Raw genomic sequence first — 22858 nt, forward strand, 5'->3', positions numbered from 1 at the left:
ACACTTGAGTAGAATATGGTGCTTACAACCAAACTATGGTCCTGGAAATGCTTGTTCAGATGCATAGAATTTACCCCAAAACTTTCCTTCTTCCTTAGAAGTAACCTAGATGCTTAGAAAAGTGCCTAGAAATGTGCACTCTGCACATATCCAGAGCTGCTTCTATCTCGACAGAGTGAGCAGCCTAAGTCCAATCATTACCGAGAAATAGTTATTTCTCTGCATGACTCCTATCAGGCCTCGGTGTAAGTGCTCTCCAGGCATGCACTACTGCCACGATCACTTAAGATCTCTGTAATGAGGTCAGTGTGCTGGCTCTTATGAATCCCATTTTAAGCTACCAAACTGGGATACCTAGGTACGAGTCAATTAGATTAGATCCAGTCTAGGAGCCAGCCACCTCACACGAAATTTTGTGATGCTCAACACTGCGGCATGTAAGCCAGTTTTTGCAGTCTATCCTCAAGTCTGGAAAAGTTACTTTTTGTGGAACCAAATTCTTTAGTAGATCTGGCACTAAATCACCTGCTTTGTGAGTTTTTTCCATTGTTAATTTTGACGACTGATAGTCACTAGTCTGACAGCAGAAAAGTAGCTGTTCATTTTCCACTATGTAAACATTTGTCATTGTTTATGTCTTTTAAAACATTCCTTTTTTTATGAAGACTCATCTTGACAGTCTTTTAAATTATTAAGGTTAAAGATGTTCATTAAGAGAGATATTAGAAGACGTAGTAGACACGGGTAATTATTTAAGGCCCAAGAAAGGGACACATGATGCATTTTAACTGAGGCTTTAGTGGATTGTTAAATTAAATGAGTGGTTTAGTGATAAACAGGTTGGAGTTAATCAATTGAGTAAAACTATAGGGAGTCTGTGTAACTGAGTTTGGATTTGAAGGATTTTACAAGTAATCACACTTTGAGAGCCACATCTGCTTCATGTTTGTTTAATAGTAGACTTGATGACTAGCTAATGGTGAACAACATCTAATGCTGCCTAAAAGTGGTGCTGGCAATGAGGCACTGTGAGAGGTCTGAAATTCGTTAGCATAACAAACCAGATGTTTGTGATAATGAGAATAATTTTTAAATAAGTATTATTTAAATCTTGTGATTAATTGGTGCAGAACACATCTTCTGAGAGTTTATTTGATAATAACAACTAATTATTTGAACGTTTTGATTTCCTGAATTCTTCAACTCTTCTTCATTATCTATAACTTGTAAAGATACAGTTGATATCTTTTGTCTACCAGTAGGAAAGGATAATTGAAGTTAGCCAGACCTGGTAGGCAAGAGAGTCAGTAGCAAGCAGTAGGGTCATTTACTTTCTAATCTAGCTCACTTTTGTCACATTTGGTAAAAAATGACAAGTTTCCTTTCTACAGCAGATTAAGAATTCTTGTAAAATGTTAGTCACAAATAAATGGCTTGCTAGGTTTTGGAATGCAGTTTAGTGGAATACAGTTTATAAGATTTGTTTTTTATTTGTGAATCTGTAAAAAAAGCTTAAAACATTTAAGAAAACCTAAGTATTTCTCTGTTGTGAATTATTACAGGGAGAGGTTAGAGTCTTTGTTATCAAACAGCTGTGACAATGTTCCAGCTGTGCTAGTTTGGTTGGACATGTGGTATCACTTGTGGTTTGATTGGATGACTGTCACTGTTAGATTCAATTTAATAAACATGTCATATATGAGATCTACATTTTTCTTCAGTAAATAGTTTCAATTTTTGTTTGGATTTTTTTTCCCAATTTTCTTATTATGTTCATTTAATTATGCATATAAATTAAACTCGAAGACACAGGGCAAAGAAATCCTTAAAAAGATCAAGTGTAACAGTTCTATTAAATATTTTTATGTTTTACTCAGTTCCACAAGAAGTAAAAAATAATTTTATTTAATTTTGATATCATTAATAGCAAAAAAAAGCAGTAATGCTGCTGAGAAGAGAATAGGTGTCAAAACTGGAATGTCCTTCTACCCTGGCAGCTGGTCTCTCAAGCTGGGGTGGAGTTTGTTGGCAGAAAATGGTGAAGATCTTGATACATTAATGGATGAAAAGTGGGAGACTGTATTTTTGCAGGGATTAGAAGTTTTACTTGACACTTGAGAAAGGATTTAATCTTTTATAAAAAACGCAACAATGCCAACGTTACAAAGAGCTGACAGTCTGTTAATAAAGAAGTGCTGGGTATTTAGAACTGTTGGAATTCTTGTTCAACAAATCATCAAACAGCTAGAGCACTTTTATGTCACTCTCTTATTAATTGATGTCAGAAAACGAAAAAAGCTATTTGTGGATTTTGAAAACAGTTAAGTCATGCTGATTGCAGAGTATAACACGTCTAAAAGCAGAAATCCAAAACTAGCCCAATTCATGCAAAATACTTTGTCCTTGGCCTGCTCTGCCATATGCAAAAGAATAGTAAGGAAAATGCTGAGACACAGTCAAGGACAAGAAATTATTTTGGGAGGAAGGATAGGTTTTGGCAGTGACATTACTAGGAAGAGCTGAGGAGAATAAGATTTCTCAGCCAATATTTAATATGGTGTCACAAGCAGCACTTCATTGCTGTGCCCCTGACTCTTTCTTTGCCACATCACCGAGATGGTAAGAAGCTACTGAAACTCTTTCCTCATCTCATCTGTAAGGAGGACACATCTCAGCTAGATTCTCCTCATGCATATAGAAGTCTTAGTTCTGTCTTTTCCTGTTTTGTTACAACAGATTGATGGTCTGTCTTTCTTGTGAAACAAAAAGTGAGCAACAGATACAAAACCACACTTTTTTTTTTTTTTTTTTTTTTTGTAAATATAGAAACTTTTCAGAAGGCAAACTAACCTGGAATTTAGCTAAGACCCTATGCCATTTCTGGGAAGGTCAAAATCAAAGCAACATTCTTATCAGAGGCAGCTCCTCTCTTTTCATTGAATAAGTTCTAATATATAAAATTCTTTATCCATATTCTATATTGATATTAAAGACAAGTCAAACTGATGTTTGCTCCTGATCAACATATTATTGCTCTCTGGTCTTCACCTAAAGATGCAGTTGTACATATCTGTCCCTGGTGTCATTTCATGGAAATGCACTTGTTACTAACCTGTTATTGATGATGCTGTGACATGAGTGTTAGGATCTCAGGTGAGCTAGGCAATGCGTAGCAAACATGTAAATACACAGATATATATATATATATGTACGGTATCTGTAATTTACTTTTTTTTTTCCTATGTAATTGTCTGTGTGTTCCTTTTGCATTCATGAAATATTATGGGCTCCCTCTGGTGGGCCAAAACAATACCTTTATATTTTAGTCATTGTAGGGTGTTGGGAGACCATTTAGCCTGGTGGAAAAGTGCTTGTTCTGTTTATCTAAGATTCAGACTTCTAATCTGGATTTCTCACCTAATTTTAATTTCTTTACAGTTTGTGTCTCTGTCTCAGGAACACTGCATTTTCAGTGCTTAATTCTCATCACTTAAATGTAATTTACTTACAAAATATTTTAATGAAAAGACTAAATAATCTGCACTAAAGCTGAAGATTCAGGTTTCATGAATACATGATGACTATAACCAAGAGGAGCAGTAAGTCTCTCAACTAAATCACACTGATAAAGTCATGATAGATCACTAAAAATTCAAATAAATATATGTCTTTTTTTTTTCAGAATATCAGCATGAAGTTATTTGGCACACTAAACCTAATTTCTCTCAAGAGCTCACTGTGTCTATATCTCATAAGATAAATTGCTTGTTCAAAATCAGGACTGTATCTTCGTTGTTAGTCTTTTTTCTGTACAAATATTTTTCCATTCATTTCTACACTTTCTATGGAATTATAATGATCTCATCTCTGTGAGGTGAATATTAAACTTTCTTGATCCTTTCATCCTTAATATGCAATTTCCTTAATGTGGCTATTTTTTGTACTTGATACAATTATGAATTGATTAATTCTTATAACTTTCCTAAAATAGATCCAAAATTTGTAGCAGATATGAACTATTTTATAGGTACGAGGAAAGACAAATCACAAGGGAAATGCTTTAGCTAAACAGAGATGGAAGTTAAACAAGTGAAACCATCAGAATAGGCTGAGAGACTGAAATGATGTATATAAACAATAGATGATTACATTAAAGATGATTACATTATCCTGATTTTCAGACTCAGTTGTATCTTACTGAAGGTGGTCAATTATATGACTCTTTTTTGCCAAAAGGGCTATCTTGGGAGATTATTTGGCAGATTACATTTTTGTCTGATATAACTGTAAGCTTTGTTTCACCTCTTCCACAAATTGTGTACCTTTTTGTACTGTTGCATTGCTTTATTATCTCTTCTGCACATATGAAGTGCTTTCACAAAAGAGATCAAGACAAAAAAAGTTTCATTGAACTGATAAGAAGATGAAATATATCTCTGTGTTTAGTTACATTGTTAGAGGCAAATTTCCTGTTATAAGATTAAGGCCCCTCAAATGGTGTTGGAAAATGTCCCAGAACTCCAGTGCAAACAAAGTGCAGGAATAATTTCTGACAGTGACCAGAAGAACTTCAAACTGAGAAAAGAAGAGGATAGGGCAAAACTTTTAATTTGTTCACCTCTCTTACAAAGGCCTGACTGAAAGGTGTTGCTAAGCTTAGTGTGTCACTGTGATCAGGCACACGGTTTTGTTGTTCTGAGTGTAAACTGATAAAGCTTTACAAGATGAATCATAGCTGACACTAAGATGACCCCAAATGCATTTAGGAAGCTGATGAAGAAGAGCAGAGCCTTCCACTGAACTGTTGTCTTTTAGGAAGACAGAAGTGTTTCAAATCCATATTCCGAACTGCCATTTCATTGTCAATAAGTGCTGCGGAAGAGCAGTAACCTCTGCACGCACGGAGAGATGGGGAAACTTTTAATGAAAGGGTCTGGCTACAATACACTCTGCTTTTCTCTTGTTAATGGCAGTGGATGGCTACAGGCTTTGTCCTTACAGTTTGCCACATTTTTCTGAAGTTCTAATTGTAGAATGGAGAAGATAAATTGCACTCTTAACTCTGTTTCAAACGGAGAAAATGCCTGGGATATAGGGAACATTTCCAGAAGTTGTTGTCATCATGTCATCCTGTATTTACATAATAATATATCACTATAGGGAGAAACATTGGGATTATTTCATATATTTAGTTATTATGATTAAAATGCTGATGCTCATGTTCTAATGTTTTTTGTACTTACAGAGTACATTCCTCTTAGCTCTCCACATGAGGATTGTGGTGATGATGATGATGATGATGATGATGATGATGATGATGAAGATTATGCTTAATTTAGAGTAGGAGAAATAAGTTACAGGGAGAAGTCAGCACTTGAAGATAAAAGTAGGGGTCATATTTAGTTATTTTTTTGGTCTGTTTTCAATATGAACCTGTTCCTGGGTACACATGCAGAAATGGCCTGCATTTGACTACAGGCAGAGGGACGAATTAAAAAAGTCAGACCATCACGTATTCACCCTCAAGTAGGTTCATAGGTCTATCCCTTAGCAAACATGTTCTGACATTGTAGGTTTTCAAACTGTCAAGCAGTATGCTGCAGTGTCAGCTAAATATGGGGAAAATCTTTTTGTTCAGTTTCACCTTTCGTTTGAGGCTTTTACAGTACGTAATTTTTCTGATAGCTGCATGCATTGAATTATCTGTTTTCATAAGTTACCAAGTGAAATGAAAATAAAATAGAATACAAAGGAACTGCTTTGTATTTTGCTTTTTTTCTTTTTTTTTTTTTGGTCAGAAATAAAGCACTTTTTAAAACTTGGGAGTGAATTTACATAAGATGGTCTTTGAATATAAAGCATTTATTCTCTTTGCAAATTCCAGCTGGTGTCCGGGTTTTGCTTGTGGTTTTCAACATGTCTGATATTTGCTTCCAGAAGCAATGTGCTCCAACTTTCTTACTTCTATTCTTTCCAAAGGGCACCATGAATCATGCCGATCCATGTTAAGTTTCCAGCCCTGTTCTAGAGTACTGATTTCCAGCCCTCTTCATACACTTATTTCATATGACAAAAGAAAAAGAGGTTTGGCATCACTTCTAGCTTCAATGAAAGTCAGAGTAATTGATTGATTTCTGAGGTGAGAACCAATGATCCTATAAGTTAAATGACATTAACCTGTGTACAAAGACTAAACTCAGCCTTGGAGTATTCTGCATGCTGCTGATCATCAGTGGAAGACAAGTCTCATGCAAGCATCAAGATGATAAAAATTTAAACAGCTATAAATCTACATTTGGATTTCACAAAAGACCCTCTTTCTTCTGGCTTTCTTATGCAGATTTTATTCTGGAAATTCCTTCAAGTAAAATAGAAGAAATAGTGTTCATTCAAATCTAGGTCTTTGTTCAACAGATGCCACTGAACCTCTGGGTGCTCATCCAAACTGAACCAGCAAGCATTTCAAGGTTTCCCTCTCACTGCTTTTGACTACCAAATCACATTACTTCCATGTTTTTTTCTTGAGATTCAAGTTTAAGGAGGTTGTGGCACTGCTCACCCCGAATATGACACAATTTCCCTTTTACTCAAAGCTATTTCTTCCTCTTTACTCCCTTCCTTCCAGAAATTATGACCTTGTCATAGAGAAATTTGAAGGGGCCTAATTCTTGCCACTTCAGACAATCTACTGACCAAACTCACTGAGGTTGAACTCTTCAAAGCAGAACTGAATGTGTTCTAAAACCTTTTGTTCTGCTAACGAACATTTTTCTATTGTCTGTTTCCTAAAAGACTTTGTTTAATATTATTATTTATTGTGGTTTGCTGCTGCCTGAAGGACAGGAAAATAGTCTCATTTGCTGAACAATATCTCCACATTTTTCAGTGTTGTGGAAATTAATTAAGAGATGTTGATTTAAAAGTTTTCCCACCTCCCCCACCCCTTAGTTTCTCAAATATTTAAACAATTTTTGGCCAATTTTTTTTTTTATATTTCTCTTTTCTCTCTGTTTGTAATAAGATTAATTATGTGTGGTGCACCACTGCTTATCCCCATGAAAGAAAATCTAAAACGAGGGATTTCAGCTTCAAGAAGGCTATTTTGTCCTGTTTCCGATGTTCTAAAGGGATTAATTTACCATATCGTATAGCCCTGGAAGACTGTGATAATTGAAAACATCCATATTCATTGCATGTTCAAAGGGATCTGTCTGACTTTGTAATGTAAAAAGTGCATTTTTAACCTGAACGGGGACCTGCATCTGGTATTGCTTAATCCTATTAGTCCGACAGTTCCAAAGCTTTAGTGTATAATCATTAGCTCGTGTTAATCCTCAGACATGCCTCCAGCTTCAGCCTGTCAGAAGGAGTCCCTGCAGGGAAAATGTGGAGGTGCTGATAGCACAACACCAACTAATCTTATCTTAAATGCTAGCAGCAGCCACTATCTGTGATAGCCAGGGAATTAAAAACAAATTTTTTACGGGTATTGGGTATCGCCTTCCCTTCTCTCACACAGCTCTTCTACCTTGCCCTAGTTTCTCCCCCCTTGCTCCCCCCCCAAGTCTTTGTCAGGCAAGCAGTAATACTGATGGTAGCTGGGCAAGTGGCAGTGGGGGACGAGGAGGATATTTGAAGATATTTACTATGCTGTCATAAAAATAGCAGTGTAAGCTACTAAACCTCTCAGGTGCCTTGCAGTCTTTTCTATAGAGGAGTCTCAAGTCTATCTTATAGAGGCTTATAATTTATTTCCTATTTCCCACCAGCTGCAGCATCACATAACGAGAGCAGCCATGATCTCTGGAAAAGGAGCTGTATTCTGAATACTAGCAAGCTCACCTGGCTGCCCCACTAGCATCATGTTCCAGTTTGGCATGGCGAATTGGGAGGCATGTCTGATTAGAGGGAGAGAAAAAGTGGTAGTGGGGGCAAAAAGAAAAGAGATTTGATGTGCTTCTCCTGCACTGGCCCCAGTAACAAGGACAAGGTGTGTTCAGAGCCCTCCATATCCTTAACCAGTGCAAAGTCGGGGAGTGGTAAAAGCTGAGAGTATTTTCTGTTTATTTCAGTGAGTGGGTGTCCATATGGAGGAGGACGTGTTGTGTGGTATCACCCAGGAGTGTTTCCAGTGCTAGTGCTGGGAAAGGAGGGGACAAACTCCCTGCTCTATTCTCTAGGGTCAAACTAGGACTTCATCTGCCCTCTGAAAAGGCACACTGTTTTTCTTTCTTGTTGTTGTTGCTGTTGTTGTTAAATGTAGCAGGTCTGATTCTGGTCTTGTTTTGCACAGATTCTGCTGAACTGGGCAGGTCCATATGCAGAACGGGGAACATACACCCCACAGATCTGTGTCCCAGGTGCTCTTTTCTCCACTTGTGGGGTTTGTGTAGCTGGGCAGGTCCAGGGGTCTGCACCGCTGCAGTGCAGACATGTCCTTAGATTCATCCAGATGAACGCGCTCCATGGTAGCTCTGCTGGCTGCTTCATTTCCCTTTTTTCCCATTGATGTGAATGACATATGCCTGAGGACCCTCTCTCAGGAAGGAGCCTGGAAAACTTATTTTAATAATACTTCCCCTCCCACCCCCTCAGCCCCTGAAGTCTAAGCATATCTAGTTCTAATTAAAACTAAGAAGCTTTGCTAAATGAAGACATTAAGAAATAAACAATCTGGTTTTTGTTCAGTCTAGCTTTTAGGGTTGCATCTGCACTATCTCTTCTGGAAGAATTTTGAGCTCTTTTCACACAGGGCTCTTGGCACCACTTACTGGAATGTAGCTATGCCTCTTATTGCCTCCAGTGACTGACGGGCATTTGGGTCGTTTGGGTAGCTGTGAAGTATGGCCCTCACCCACACAGGAGAAGTATTCTTTGCATGCTTGATGGATTTTACTGAACTTTACTGGCTCAATTCAAGTCATGTGAAGTTAGAGGCAGATCTTTTACTGGGTTGAAGGAAAGTGAAGTCCAAGTGTTCTGCTCACATCCCTAATGTGGGAGCTTTTGCCTCTTTGCTAGAGTCATGGATTAATAACCATCATGTGGGGACAGCTTACAGGTTTTGACTTTCAGCTGTTACATCATAAAAGAGTAATAAATCTCTTCACTTCTGTGGTTTCTTTAGTATGAGGATCTTAAAGTACTTAAAAATATTAATGAGCTGTACTACTCTTTTACTTGAAAGATGGGGAAATCAGAGCACAATAGAATTAAATGACTTCCACAAGGTCGTTCAGCATGTGCAGAAGGGAATGGAAATCAGGATTTTGATTTTTTGGTCTTATCCTGTTACTAACAGCAATGGTTTGTGCAAGTGTTGTAACAAGCACTGATAATAAATGATTGGGATGAAAATCTATTCTATCTACTACTGTGCCCACATACGGAGTGAAACATGAAACTCTGGAGGACAGTAGTGTCAGTTTATATTAAGACTGTACCACGGCACACCTGCAAAAGGTACCAAATCAAGGTTATGCAATTAAACTTAAGTCTATAATGTTGTTTTCTCTGGCAATTTGAGAATTATTTTAATATAAGTTTATTTTATTTATATTGAATTATAGTATGGACATTGTGCATCTGGGTAGCTAATGTTAGGCAGATACCAAATTAACATATTTAATAATGAATAGAGAAAGACTGTTGTTCACTGTACTGGACATCAACAACTTCAGATGTTTGAATAACTTCTGTAAAGAAGTATTCAAGGTTAGATATAACAACTGTGTTAACAATGTACAAAATGATTGCCATCCTTCCTCTGTCACCCTCATTCACATATTGTTGATACTATAAATGAAATATCATATACTCATATAAAAATAATATCTGCTATTTCACAGTTATTGAGTCAAGATCAGAGAATATTAAATGTCTGTGCAGGAGGAACAGTGCATCTAATATGCAGACTGCACAGTATGCTGAGAAAGATACTTCTTGATATTCTCTGATTTTTGCTTTGTCTTCCACAAATGTGATTTAAGGTCTTCAGCTGTACATTTAACAAATCTAACACAGTAATTTCAAGGCTGCTAGGGGTAGGGGTGTGGAAGAATAAAAAAGCCCAAGCTGCCACTAATTTTTAGAAGAGGTAATTGCACTTTTTTGAGAATGATAATGAAATATTTTCTGCCTACTTCAGATTTCTGAAAATCCAAATATCTGTTGGATTTTCAGAGAATCAGTTCAGGTGACACTAATTACTAGTTTTCCCAAAACATTTATAACAAAATCTTGGAGACTGGTCTTTGCAAACTAGACTGGCATGCCTGCAGTAACAAACTGATTCACATGAAGAAAAAGCAAAGGGGAAAAAAGTGCAATGTTGATAAAAACATAGTTAAGCATTGTCATTATATGGCACTGTGCTGATTAGAACCAATAAATGTCTGGAACAAATGGGGATCATTTTGACCTGGCCCATAAATGACTAAGAGAACATTTTGTGTACAAATGTTTGCTCAATTTAAAAGACTTTTTTCCCTTACGCCAAACAGCTCCCATCTCCAAAACACGGTATGGACATACAGGCAGCATAAACGTTCAAGGCAAAAGATGTTTTCCATGAACACAAAACATGAGTGTGTGAAATTAAGGAGCTACAAACCAGACCCCCAATGAAAATAATGTGTTGTGATTCAGATTTAGTTTCTTCAGAAGGCTTTTTCACTTTCTACAGATCAAGAAAAGTGAAAGTAAATCATTATATCATGGCATATTTTTGTATAGTGCATAATCTTAGTTCACCTGTCCACAAGTTTTAAATTCACTTAAACTTCTTATTTCTTACGAATGTATTGCCACTATCCTTTCAAAACATAAATAGCAGCATCTTGATCCTATTTTTGTTATTTTCTGTTGATCCACTAGTAGATATTTAATTCAGTTAGACTAAGTAAGATTTTAACCCCAGATTTTATATGATTTCTATTTTCTACATTAAATAAAATTGGGCTTTATGAGCTTCCTCCACATTCTTTGGTGGAATTCAAACAAAACGACATTTTGCATAGTTACTATATGCTCAAGATCTCTTGGAGTGTGTGTGTGAGAGTGTGCGTGTAAATAGGTGTCTGTTTATGTCTTTATATATTGTGAACACACTGAAGTCAGATACTGACTTAAGTAGTATTAGGATCTTCTATATATATACACACAAATATGCATAGACGTGTGTGTGTAAATACATAATAGTACAAACACAGAGAGAAATTCTTATAATCTAGTTGAAATTATTCACTTACTCAAATTTTATAAATGACTACAGATGATTCACTCATATTTCTGAGGCTGGCTTTTAACTTTTCCCTCGTAGCATACTAACACAAATATGAACATACGCTGTTTAGTATCTACTGACTGGGGCTACCAATATATGGCCAAAAAAAAAATTTTAGTGGTATAGTTCCCAGACTGTATGTAAGGAAAGTCATAATCTTTAAGTTAGGTTTTATCTTTAATTGCAAATAGGTGTGCTCTAGTTTAATTAAAAATTAAGAAACTTGTAGAGGTTTTCTCAATTGCGAAGACTATCATCAGCCATTCCTTGCTCCTGTCCCACCTCTCATCCCATAGAAAGCTTTTTTTTGTGTGTGTGTGTGTCATTTGGTCTACTTTTACTCTTAAGCTGACTTGCCACACTATCTGTCCCCACTATTTCACAGAGGTAGTCACTGCAAGAGGTGTGTGCAGGGTAGGCTGTCAGTGTCACAGTGTAGTTAGGTAGCTCGTCGTATTTTAAAGGTGGGGAGCAGTGTGTCCCAGAATCTGTTTAGCAAACAGAGATTCTGGTTGGGTTACTAAATTAGCATATCAAATTATCACCTCTCTGTATCATTACCAGCTTAGTATTTCAGTTATGAACAAAAAACCCCCTGCAATACAGTAGGGGCTAAGAGGAAGACTGCTTTTGGTTTTTCATTTCTTCAGTTTCTTGGATTGTCCCTCTTGTCCTTCCAGGTTCTCTTCTTACAGTATGTCTGATACCATGGTTAGACACAGGCAAGTAGTCACTTCTTGTGAATGTCATTCTTTACTTACCATGTTCCCTCATGGACTGGTCCTATTAAAATCCTCTTCAAATAAGATTGCTTCTGTAAGTGCATTGCACTGCAACCTATAAGGTCTGCCCTCCCCAGCTTGTTTGTCCATGGATTGCTTGTTAATCAGCAGAAATGTTTGTTCTGTGAAATGCATAACTATGTATTTCAGACATTTTGGGATAAGTCCTCCTGCCTCCAAGATCCGAATTTCTTGCTATCATGACAGGAGGACTTTCTCTAGTTTGATGACTATGATCAATTATATTTTTCAGCTGTCACATCCTCTTGAGGTTGCTTCTTTCATAGATTAAGGTTGAAGGAAAAGGAAAAGGAAAAAAATACAGAAATATTACTTAAACCATGTATACAACCTTGCATTAGTTTGTAAGGACAGTGTTTGTTATGTACAGCTGTTCCAAACTAGGGTCAGATCCTCTGAGACTGTACTTTTTTATTTACCATTTTTGAGAAAGTATCTGTGCTATCTGCAGCATTAAATGGTGCTCAAACCCCTCATAGGTTTCTGGAAACTGAGGTGAAGAAAAGCTTTTAAGATCCTGATGAAGCCTGACACAGCCATGGAGACAAGGACAGCTGCCTCTCTGCCCATCTGCCCCTCCTCTGGGAACCCATGGAAACCCCAGCCTTCATTTAAATCAACAGGAGTTTTGTCACTCACTTCAATGGAGCCAGAATTTCACCCTGCGATTTGAAATACTTTCTGCAGATGACAGGCAAGTAAAATGATTACCTCACTGTTCCCACTGCCTCTGTGTCATAAACTGTGCAAAGATTATCATCAGTGAAGTGCAGTACAGATGTTCCCTCCCTCATTCCTTCTCAGTCATCTTTCATCCTCCTCTGTCCTCTCTTTTTCCCCTACAGTTCTGTTTTTTACTCTTGATTGCATTTCTCTGGCATTCAGTACCAGGAAGAGAAACCCCTACATGGACGATTCATCAATCTTTGGCACTGGTTGAGACTACCATTATCACTTACAAGAGTAAGATGGCTTTATAAATCAAGGGACAGTTTGAAATGAGGGAGGTTTATAAATACAATAAAATGTCTAATAATTATTCAGAAGGTTTGAAATTTATCTGCTCTCAGTAGGGGTTCTCTCATTAGCCACTCCACATGACTACACCACTCATGAGTGAAAAGGTCACCTCCTATATCATGAATATAAATTACAGGCTCTTTAATGTAGTTTTGACATGTTTCCTATATAGAGTGAGAATGTGAGAGATGGGAACGTGTCTCCTAAAAGCTGTAATGCCCAGAAGTGAAGAATGTTGGAAATGCCTGACCTGATTTGTGCCCATGTTAGGAAGAAGAGTGTGCACTTTTAATAATGTGTCTGTGTCATGCCTAGTTGCTGGCTGGGTTTAAACCACAGCATACTTTCAGATGGAAATTGTTTACCCTTCAACGGGATAGAGAAGAATCTTTACATGAAATTAAAAAGTGGATGTGTCTGGAATTTTATGTACAGCTAAAAGCTGCTCTTTTGCAGCTGAAGAGATGGAAATGCATTTTTATCCATTCTGACTGCTGGTGTGACTTTATTTCCTGGACATTAGTCTGAGACTTTTTAGCTGGTTACAATAGTCTTATGTACACAGACACTATGCTAAAAGAAAGAAAGTTCATATATCTGCATATATCTACAGCAGCTCTACATAGTCTATAGCAGAACATCATTGACAGGGTCTGAGGCCTTTATGCTACTCTACCCTCAGACATCAAATATTTGGAGAAAGAAATCCAAGGTTAGCTATCTATTTTTCCAGATGTTCAGCACAGAGGAAACGTTCTTTTAGTCTGATGCATTTTATACCTGACACATGTATTCACACACAAGGACTCCATCCACACTCCAAGGCATTTTTCTTCCCAACACATGTATTGTGCATAAAGTGCATACTACAAAGACCTTACTTTCTTTTCATTGAAAGTAAGTATACTATGCAATCAAATTGATACATGCCATAAATGTTGGAATTTCTCTATGTATTTCTATGTATGTAAGCATATATGCAAAATATCTGTTTAGCACATATACAGAAGGTCTGATGTCAGACAGACTTTAGCTGATGCACTGCATAGTGTGTATGCATGTATTTTTGTTTTGGAAATTGTGGAAGAAAATTATCTTGTCACTATTCCCTCTAGAAATTTTAAAACAATTCTGCTGCTCAATACCTTTTCAAAGACAGTATTTTGCTCATGTTAGTAGGTACCCTTTACATTAATTGCTTGTAATTTTCTGAATTGTTGATAGTGGCTTTGATAGTGGTTGATAGTAAAAAACTTTTTATGGAGAATATTGTCTGGAAAAAAAATATAAAAATTATTTAAAAAACCTCAAACAAAAAAAGTTATGCAGGAATGTTTCCTCTGAAGAACCCTTTAAAATACAAAACTATTTGTTTAACTTGAACTGAATAATGATAAGACATAATGTTGTGGTTTAACCCCAGCTGGCAGCTAAACCCCACGCAGCCACTCACTCACACCCCCCATGGTGGGATGGGGCAGAGAATTGAAAGAGTAAAAGAGAAAATTTGTGGGTTGAGATAAAGACAGTTTAATAGGTAAAGCAAAAGCCTTGTGTGCAAGCAAAACAAACCAAAGAATTCATTCCCCACTTCCCATTGGCAGGCAGGTGTTCAGCCATCTCCAGGACAGCAGGGCTCCATCACGTGTAACGGTTACTTGGGAAGACAAATACCATCACTTTGAAAGTCTACCCCTTCCTTCCTCTTCCTCCAGCTTTTTATTGCTGAGCATGATGTCACGTGATATGGGATATCCCTTTGGCTAGTGTGGGTTGTCTGTCCCAGCTCTGTCCCCTCCCAACTTCTTGTGCACCCCCAAGTCTACTCACTGGTGGTGCCATGTGAGAAGCAGCAAAGGCCTTGGCTCTATGTAAGCACTGCTCAGCAATAACTAAAACATCCCTGTGTTAACACTGTTTTCAGCACAAATCCAAAACATAGCCCCATGCTAGCTACTATGATGAAAATTAACTCTATCCCAGCCAAAATCAGCACAGCTAACAATTTTATCTGGATGAAAGGAAGATAGTGCTGCAATGTGGCTTAATGTAGAGTAGGCAGTGAAGGTTCAAGTGATTGTGGGAGAGGTTAGTAGCCATTGCCTTTTTACAAAATGAAATAGCTGGCATTACCAATGACTCGTAATAATACCAACTTTCCAGAAGAGCAGTAAGTGAAGAAGCGTTAAAATTTTTCTTACAAGACATATGGAGGAGATGAATATCTTTCTCTTGCTCCTTGGACAAGCTGCACCCCTCATATTAGTAGGACCATTACACACTGATATTTTTTCTTTAAATTTTCAGAAAATAGTATCATATTGTTGTCATTTTAAATCAGAGAAGATAATATGAATATATTTTCAACCAAAGTCAAGGCCCGTGTAAGATTGAAAGGCAAGGGCTTTTAAGTGAAAATAGTATCTTGGTAAAAGCAGACAAGGAAAAAAAAAAAGGAGTGTCTGCATAAACCCCCTATGTTGTAGTCATAGAGCTGATTATCCATGGACTTTATCCTTTTAGAAAATGTCTGGTCTTTAGTCTGATTTAAGATAATGACATGTAAAATGAAATGCTTCCTTGGAAGGCAGTGAACTTCAACAGACCAAAGGCCAACAAGTAAAAAAACCTCTAAGAAATATACCTCCTAAGTAATTAACCAAACAAGGAAGCATACTTAAAAATAAAATTAAGCTAGACCAAAAACCTACGACAAGATCCTTCTGTGTTGTCAAAGAAGTGGATATACAGTGGAATTTCCTGTATTTCTCTCAGCACTCTTTCCTGGCATTAGTGAACCTTTCACTTCATGTTGCCAACCAAATGTTAGCTGTTCTTCTGCATGGGAAGGATGATCTTCCTCTTTCCAGCATCTCGACAGGATTTATTTTGGCAACTACACACACAGTCAGAAACCATTCTCACAGCAAGAAAGAAATATGCTCTTAGGTATAATGCCCACTCAACACACTTTACAGAATGGCTCAAATTCAGTTTGAAGAGCTATCCAGACACCAGTTCAACCATATTGTCAATATTTTTGGAACTCAGCTACAGCACTGCCAAGTACCATGAGTGTCAAAAACAGGACTAATGTATCCTGACAAATTCTCCAGAATCCCTATGACTATTTCAAACCGTGTTTTGAAAAGCATACATTCAAGCAACCAGGCATACTTAACAAAAAATTTGAACTCAACAGCCCAATTAGGTGGTGTTGGTATATATTTTCAGAACAATGTCTCATTGTTTTATACCAATTGGCCATAATGATTTGGAAATCTCTAGGATTCAGGATAGGATGAAGATAAATTGTTTGTAGCAAATACTGGCTGAATATTTCTGATATAAGAGCAAAATGGAAGGGGGAATCACCTCTCATGATACCTCCATACAAAAGCTTATATTGGTTGTCACTTTAGGCAAGGGACAAAAATAATGATTCTACTTACTGAGTTTCAGCCCACAGAATCACAGGATGGATGAGGTTGGAAGGGACCTCTGAAGGTCATCTTGTCCAACCCCCCAGAGAAGGTTGCACATCTCCTGAGAGCTTTTGAAGATCTCCAAGGGCAAGTTGGGCACTGGGCTCTCACTCTGATACCCTTCTACTGATGGCAGGCAGAAGAGCAACCTCCGTACTCCTAATAGTCATTCTCCACTTGCAGTGTATGCAGGGGACAGTGCTGGGCAGCTTACTGCCGCAGAATGTTGGAAAGCATTCCCTACAGGTGGTAGGGAAACTGATTTTGGGAAAAAAGCAGTCCTTGGAAAGCATCTGGATGTTTATTGGATGCAACAGTAGGAAAAAAAGCTGAGATCACCGCACCAGTCTGCCAGTGTGTTCGTAGGCTGCAGGGCTGGCTGGGCACTCCCCTGAGCTCAGCAGGACTTCGCTCCTGAGAAGTGCTGGGCTGTCCCTGCAAACCCAGGTGGCTTGGGGTCTGGAGCTCTGCTCTCCTGACACAGATCAAGCCAAGGTGCGCACATCGGCAAGATGTTCCCCTGGGATGGATGTTGCTAGCCAGCCAGCACGTCCCCAGAAGAGCAGAGCAAGCCCTGCCTGCCTGCCAGGCACGGCCATGGGATCCTGGGCTGGAGGAGCTGGGCTGCTGTTGTAGAGGAGTGAGAGGGAAAGGCTGAGACTGGTGTGACTGGGGAATGACTGGGGACGTCTGAGTGCAGAGGAACCAGCCGGAGGACCTATGGCCTACATCCATGGCAGCAGGCCTTTGGGACCTGCAGCCTGGCAACTGCTCAAAGGGCTGTGACAGCTCTGGGCTGGCACTGGGAGAGCACAAGGGAGAGATCTCTTCTTGCAGCAGACCAACAAATGTCGCTGCTCTGGTTGCAGCAAACCAGCAAGTAAATCAAAGATGTTAAACTTACGTTAAACAAATTCATCGTACACCCCAAGAAATTATCCCCTTGGCTTTCCTGCTCAGACAGTGTTGGAAAGCATTCCCTACAGTAGGTAGCTCTTTTGTTTTGGGAAAAAAAGAAGCCCCTGAAAATATCTGGATATTTACTGGATGCAACAGCAGGCAAAAAGCCGAGCTCGCAGCACTGCTCTGCCAATGCACTCATAGGCTGCAGCTGCATGGCCGGCCAGGCCCTCCTCTGCGCTCAGCAATGTTCGCTCCTGGGAAGTGCTGGGTGCGGGAGCCTGCTGGGAAGAGGGCCTCGGAGCTGTGCCATGCCTCTGCGCTTGGTGGCTCCCTGCAGGTCCCCTTTGGCCCACAGAAGAGGCATCCTCGGTGGCCAAGCTGTAACGGTTGTCGTGCCACAGTGGGGATCTGCTCTGGACTCTCTCTCTGACCACATCCTTCCAGCGGTGGTTGAATGGGGGAACCACATACTCCTTGTAGTTGTTGTCCGCTTGCACTGAGTGCAGGACCAGGTCAAAAGGCTGCCTGCAGAGCGGGCACCTAGCTCTTCTGGCCCAGTCCTTGATGCAGGCAAAGCAGAATCGGTGGAGGCATAAGGCCACATAGGCTGCGTCCTTGATGTCTCCCAGGCAAATGGGGCACTGGGAACATTCTGCTGCCTCCTCCGGCACTGCCTGTGGCAGTCGGCTCATGCCACCATCCCTCACAGCACAGCTGCTCTCCTCCAGGTCTTCCTTGGTGCTGATGCCATGTCCTGACAAGAGAGATGTGCAAAATGCCAGAGTTTTTCTGGTGCTGGGAGCAGGAAAGCAAAGAAAGGCCCAGAAAGCTGTGGGGAGAGGGGAGATAGGGACCTCCTGAAGGGTTTCCTTGTGGGCTGGAATGCAGCAGCAGCAGCAGCCGCTGGCCTGTGGGCCAGCCAGCCCCAGGGTCTACCCTACACCCCTGTCTTCCTGATGCAGGCTGCCTGTGCTGGAAGGAGAGGTGCTGGGGAACCTCCTGCCCAGACACGAGGGGAAGGCAGGCTTGGGCACAGGGCACCAGGCAAGGGGAGCATATGTGGCTCTGGGTGGGAGAGGCTCCAACTAGGGCTTCTCAGGGACTGGGGCAGGGCAGAGAGATGTGGAGCTAGGAAGGGAGGTGCACCTATCTCTGTGCTCCCTTGGAGGTGGGCTCCAGGGAAGGAGGGGTGGGAGCTGGAGGGGAAGCCCAGAGCTTCTCGGCACCTCCCTGGGTGTGGGGAGCAGCTGGAGCTCCCATACCCCCGAAGCCCCTGCGCTCTCCCTCAGATACCACCTGGCTTAGCATGGGGTACCTGCAGGAGGCCATCACGGAAGGTGGAGGAACTGAGGGGGATCTTCAGCACTCTGTGGCACGCTTGTCTTGCCCACAGACCTAGGACAGGCACCAGTGGGCCCTGAGAGAAGCTCTGAAAGAGGCTGCCTTTGCTCAGTACCCACAGTTGCTGCTCTCCCCTATGCCAAATCTCAAAGTGCAATCCAAAGGTCCTGCTGAAGCCTGCACTCCTTGAGTGTGCACCTGCAGAAGCTGTAGACAAAACACGGACAGCAGCAGCTGCTGAAGAGCAGTGAGGTCACAGGCAGTCACAGCCACTCCCTGGTGACATCACATGGGTGTCAGAGGCTGCCCCCCCAATGGCCACCCAGGTGAGAAGGCTGATGCCCTTTCAAAGGGGGAAAGCCTGATCTGCAGGATGCTTGCTGCCTTCTTGTGGCCTTGCAAGTGGGTTTTAACCTCAGGCTTGTCAGGCCCTGTGATGAGAGGCTGGTGCTCTGAGCACTAAGACCTGGCAATGGGCAGTCAAGCAATGCAGGGTGGGGGACCCCACGTGAACTCCTTGGTGCCAATGGAATGGCCTGACTTACCTCCTCCGAGAGCTCCTCTCAGGGAAAAAGAACCTGCCCATTGTCACTGGAGGGAAAGCTAGTGAGACGATGGAACAGTTGAGGTTGGAAGGGATCTCTGGAGGTCACCATGTCCAAGGTCCCCACTCAAGCATGTTCATGTAGAGCAGGTTGTCCAGGACCCTGTCCAGACATGTTTTGAAGGTCTCCGTGGACGGAGAGTCTGTCAACAATCTGGGCAACCTGTTACTGTGCGCAGTCACCCTCACAGTGAAAGAGTATCCCTCATGTTGAGGACATCCTGCCTGTTGCTTTTGCTCTGTCACTGGGCATCACTGGCCAGAGCCTGGCTCCATTGTCTCTACACCCTCCCTTCAGATATCTGGAGACCTTGATGAGATCCCCCCTGAGCCTTGTCCAAGCTCGGCAATCTGATCTGTCTCTGCCATTCCTCCTATGGGAGATACACCAGTTCCTTCATTATCTTAGTCCAGGCCTTGGCTAGATGCTCTCCAGTAGATCCATGTCTCTCTTGTAGTGGGGAGCCTGGAAGTGGGCACAATATGTCAGCGGTGGCCTCACCAGTGCTGAGGAGAGAGGACGAATCAGTTCTGTCAACCTGTGGGCAACACTCCTCCTTATGCAGCCCAGCATTCCACTGGCCGCCTTTGCTACATGGGCGCAGGGCTGGCTCTTGTTCAACTCGCTCTCCTCCAGGCCGCCTGGGTCTTTTTCTGCAAGGCTTCTTCCTATCTGTTTAGCCCCCATCATGTACTGGTGCATGGGGTTGTGCCTCCCCAGATGCAGGACTGTGCCCTTCCCTTTGATGAACTTCATGAGGCTCCTGTTTTCTCACTTATCCAACCTGGTGTGGGTGCCTCCGTTTTTTTCTCAATGAAAGGTGAGTGGCAAAAGACTTTTGCTTCATGATTCAAGAATATAATTTATTTGTTTCTCTAGATAATAACCCTCACTATAGGCTTGAAGAGAGGTAAGAGAGAGTGACCTTAAACGTCTATCCTACTGAGTCTGATGGAGATAAAGGACTTGAACCTGTTGTCCACATCCAAAATTAATGCCCTTTCTTTCTCTGAGTTGGATTCATCTAGTCTCTGTATTACATAAATTCTCTAAAATTGTTTGGTATGTACAAGAGGAGATCTTACTACATGATTATAATTAAAGTCATATGTACAGCAGTAATTTTTTTCTTTTAATACAAATCACCTCATATTTGTGGGGACCTCTAGTTTCTTTCTAATTCCAGACCCAGGTCTGGTCTCTCCTCTTGATCAAAAATTCCAGCATTGAAGAAGCCTTTCTGGACCAGAGCACAATAGACACCGATATGCTCCCAGGAATAAATGCAGATTTCAATGAATCTCTACTTCTCACTCAGAAAATCAGTTAATTGGAAAATTCCTGAGTATCTGTGCTTTCATTGTGCTTAATGAGACTCTGACATTGATGTTTATTCTGATGTTGTTTGAGGTAGGCACATACGTGTGTTATGAGAAGAACATGTTATTTCTGTGGTCTGAGGTAGCTTTGAAAAGTCATGTATGTACTTACAGTATTTGTCAAATATGATGTTCAGTAGTTTACATAATATGTATGGATACAAAACATTTTCACCATTGAATGCAATAGAACATTAGGAACAGGTTTTTTTTAAGATTTGAAATTATGTAAGGTATTTATGTCTACTATCAAACTTTGCTCCCTTCCCAGCCCTTTCCTTCCATGCTTTGATTTTTGTTGTCCTCCATGATTTTTATGCTTCTTCTGCTTCCCTTTTTTCCTTTATCTTGTCTTCTGGCTGCTGCTGTCACACCATTGTGAGGCATAGGACAGGACTCTGCACAGGTGTTGGGGTAGTGAACTGAAGTTAATGGAATTGCAGCTAACCCATTGCCTTTCACAACATTAGGCCATACGCTGTTAGAAGATACAGCTTTGAAGTCAAACTTAAAATAGTCTTGTCATGTTAAAATCCTACAGACATATTCCTCCCTGACATTTTCTTTTTTTGTTTTTTATTGCCCAGAAGAAGCATTTTCAGTTAAACAAAGCAAATTATATCCTAGGATGTAACATTTGGCAAGGGTTCGTGAGCTTGCAGTTTTCGTTGTGGTTTTTTCCCCTCTGTTTCATGTGCTGACTTGTTGCGTTGCCTATCTCTGACAAATATCGCAGTGAATTTTCTGGTCTTTGGGTAGGTTACAGAAGTGGCTGCTGACAGAGACAAATCCGAGTAGCTTTGCCCTCTGCTCTGGTTATTGTAGGGTCATGAGGGAATATGACCTATAATTTAAAGCTGCCTATGGATCATGCAAATATTTTACCATTTCAGTGTGCTGTCATTCATGGGGTTGGCCAGTTCCAGGCATGAAAAAGGACACGGTCTCATTGTGTTAGAGAGACCAGGAACAGCAGGTTCTTGGTGAGTAGGAAGGCTGTTCCTTACCTGCATCATTTCAAGAAACTGACCAGAAACGTCAAAGGATTTGGGGAAAAAAACACTGTAGTAGTATTAAATAATGAATTATGTAAATAAAAATGAATCAGAGTATAAGGAAGCACTTTTCTTCTGTTAATAACAAAAAAATTAAAAATATTTTTTCAGAGTGTCTGTGTTTCAATAGATGATGAAACACTAATGGAAGAGGGAAAGAAGCCAGCTGGTAGCCATCTAGGCTATAAACTTTACTGAGAGCTGTACCTCAGTATGATGAAAGAGGCTGCTGTTTATTGCACGTGCGATTAGCCAGTCTCTAAGCTGAGAATTTGTTGAGCAAATCTGAGCTGAACAGTGAGTTTAATTAGGAGGCACTGTCTTTCACAGCACTGAGCTGACCTCTGCTTTTAGTTACTAAAAGTATAACACAGGTGGGCTTCTAGCTTCTGCTATTTTTTAAAGGCTTTTGTAACGATTCTGTCCTTTTGTAAATCCTTAACTAGTAGCTGACAAAAAACTCAAGGATAAATAGGTAATTAAACTCATATCTAAGTAATTTTTAGCGTAAAGGCTGACCGAGACACTTAGGAGATTGAGCTTCTTGAAGAACTGAAGGGAATATAAAAAAAAAAAAAAGAGGGGGGAAGGAAACCCTCTTGAATACCTTGAATAAAGCATCCAATCATCAGGTGTCATCTCTGGCACTAACATTTAGTAACTGATAATTGCTATAACTAGAACCATTGAGTCTTGCAAATATTATCCAGTAAATTTTAATTAACACCCTGGGGACTGAAGAATTTCAGAACAAGCTCATGGGAGACTCTCCCCTAACCAGTGGCAAAGTGTGCTGAGTAATTTTAGATCAGCCTGCCTGTCAAAGTGGATCAGTGTCATCTTGCCACTTATGCTGAAGAAAATGCACCTGCTTCAACATGGAAATAAGGTGCATTATCTGCCAATTTGTGCTGCTTATTTTCACTGCTGCCTGAGTTTGACAAGTGGGAAATATGAATGCATGGATTATTTATTCATAAACC

This window comes from Grus americana, chromosome Z (genome assembly GCF_028858705.1).
Source record: "Grus americana isolate bGruAme1 chromosome Z, bGruAme1.mat, whole genome shotgun sequence".
Taxonomy (NCBI): Eukaryota; Metazoa; Chordata; class Aves; order Gruiformes; family Gruidae; genus Grus; species Grus americana.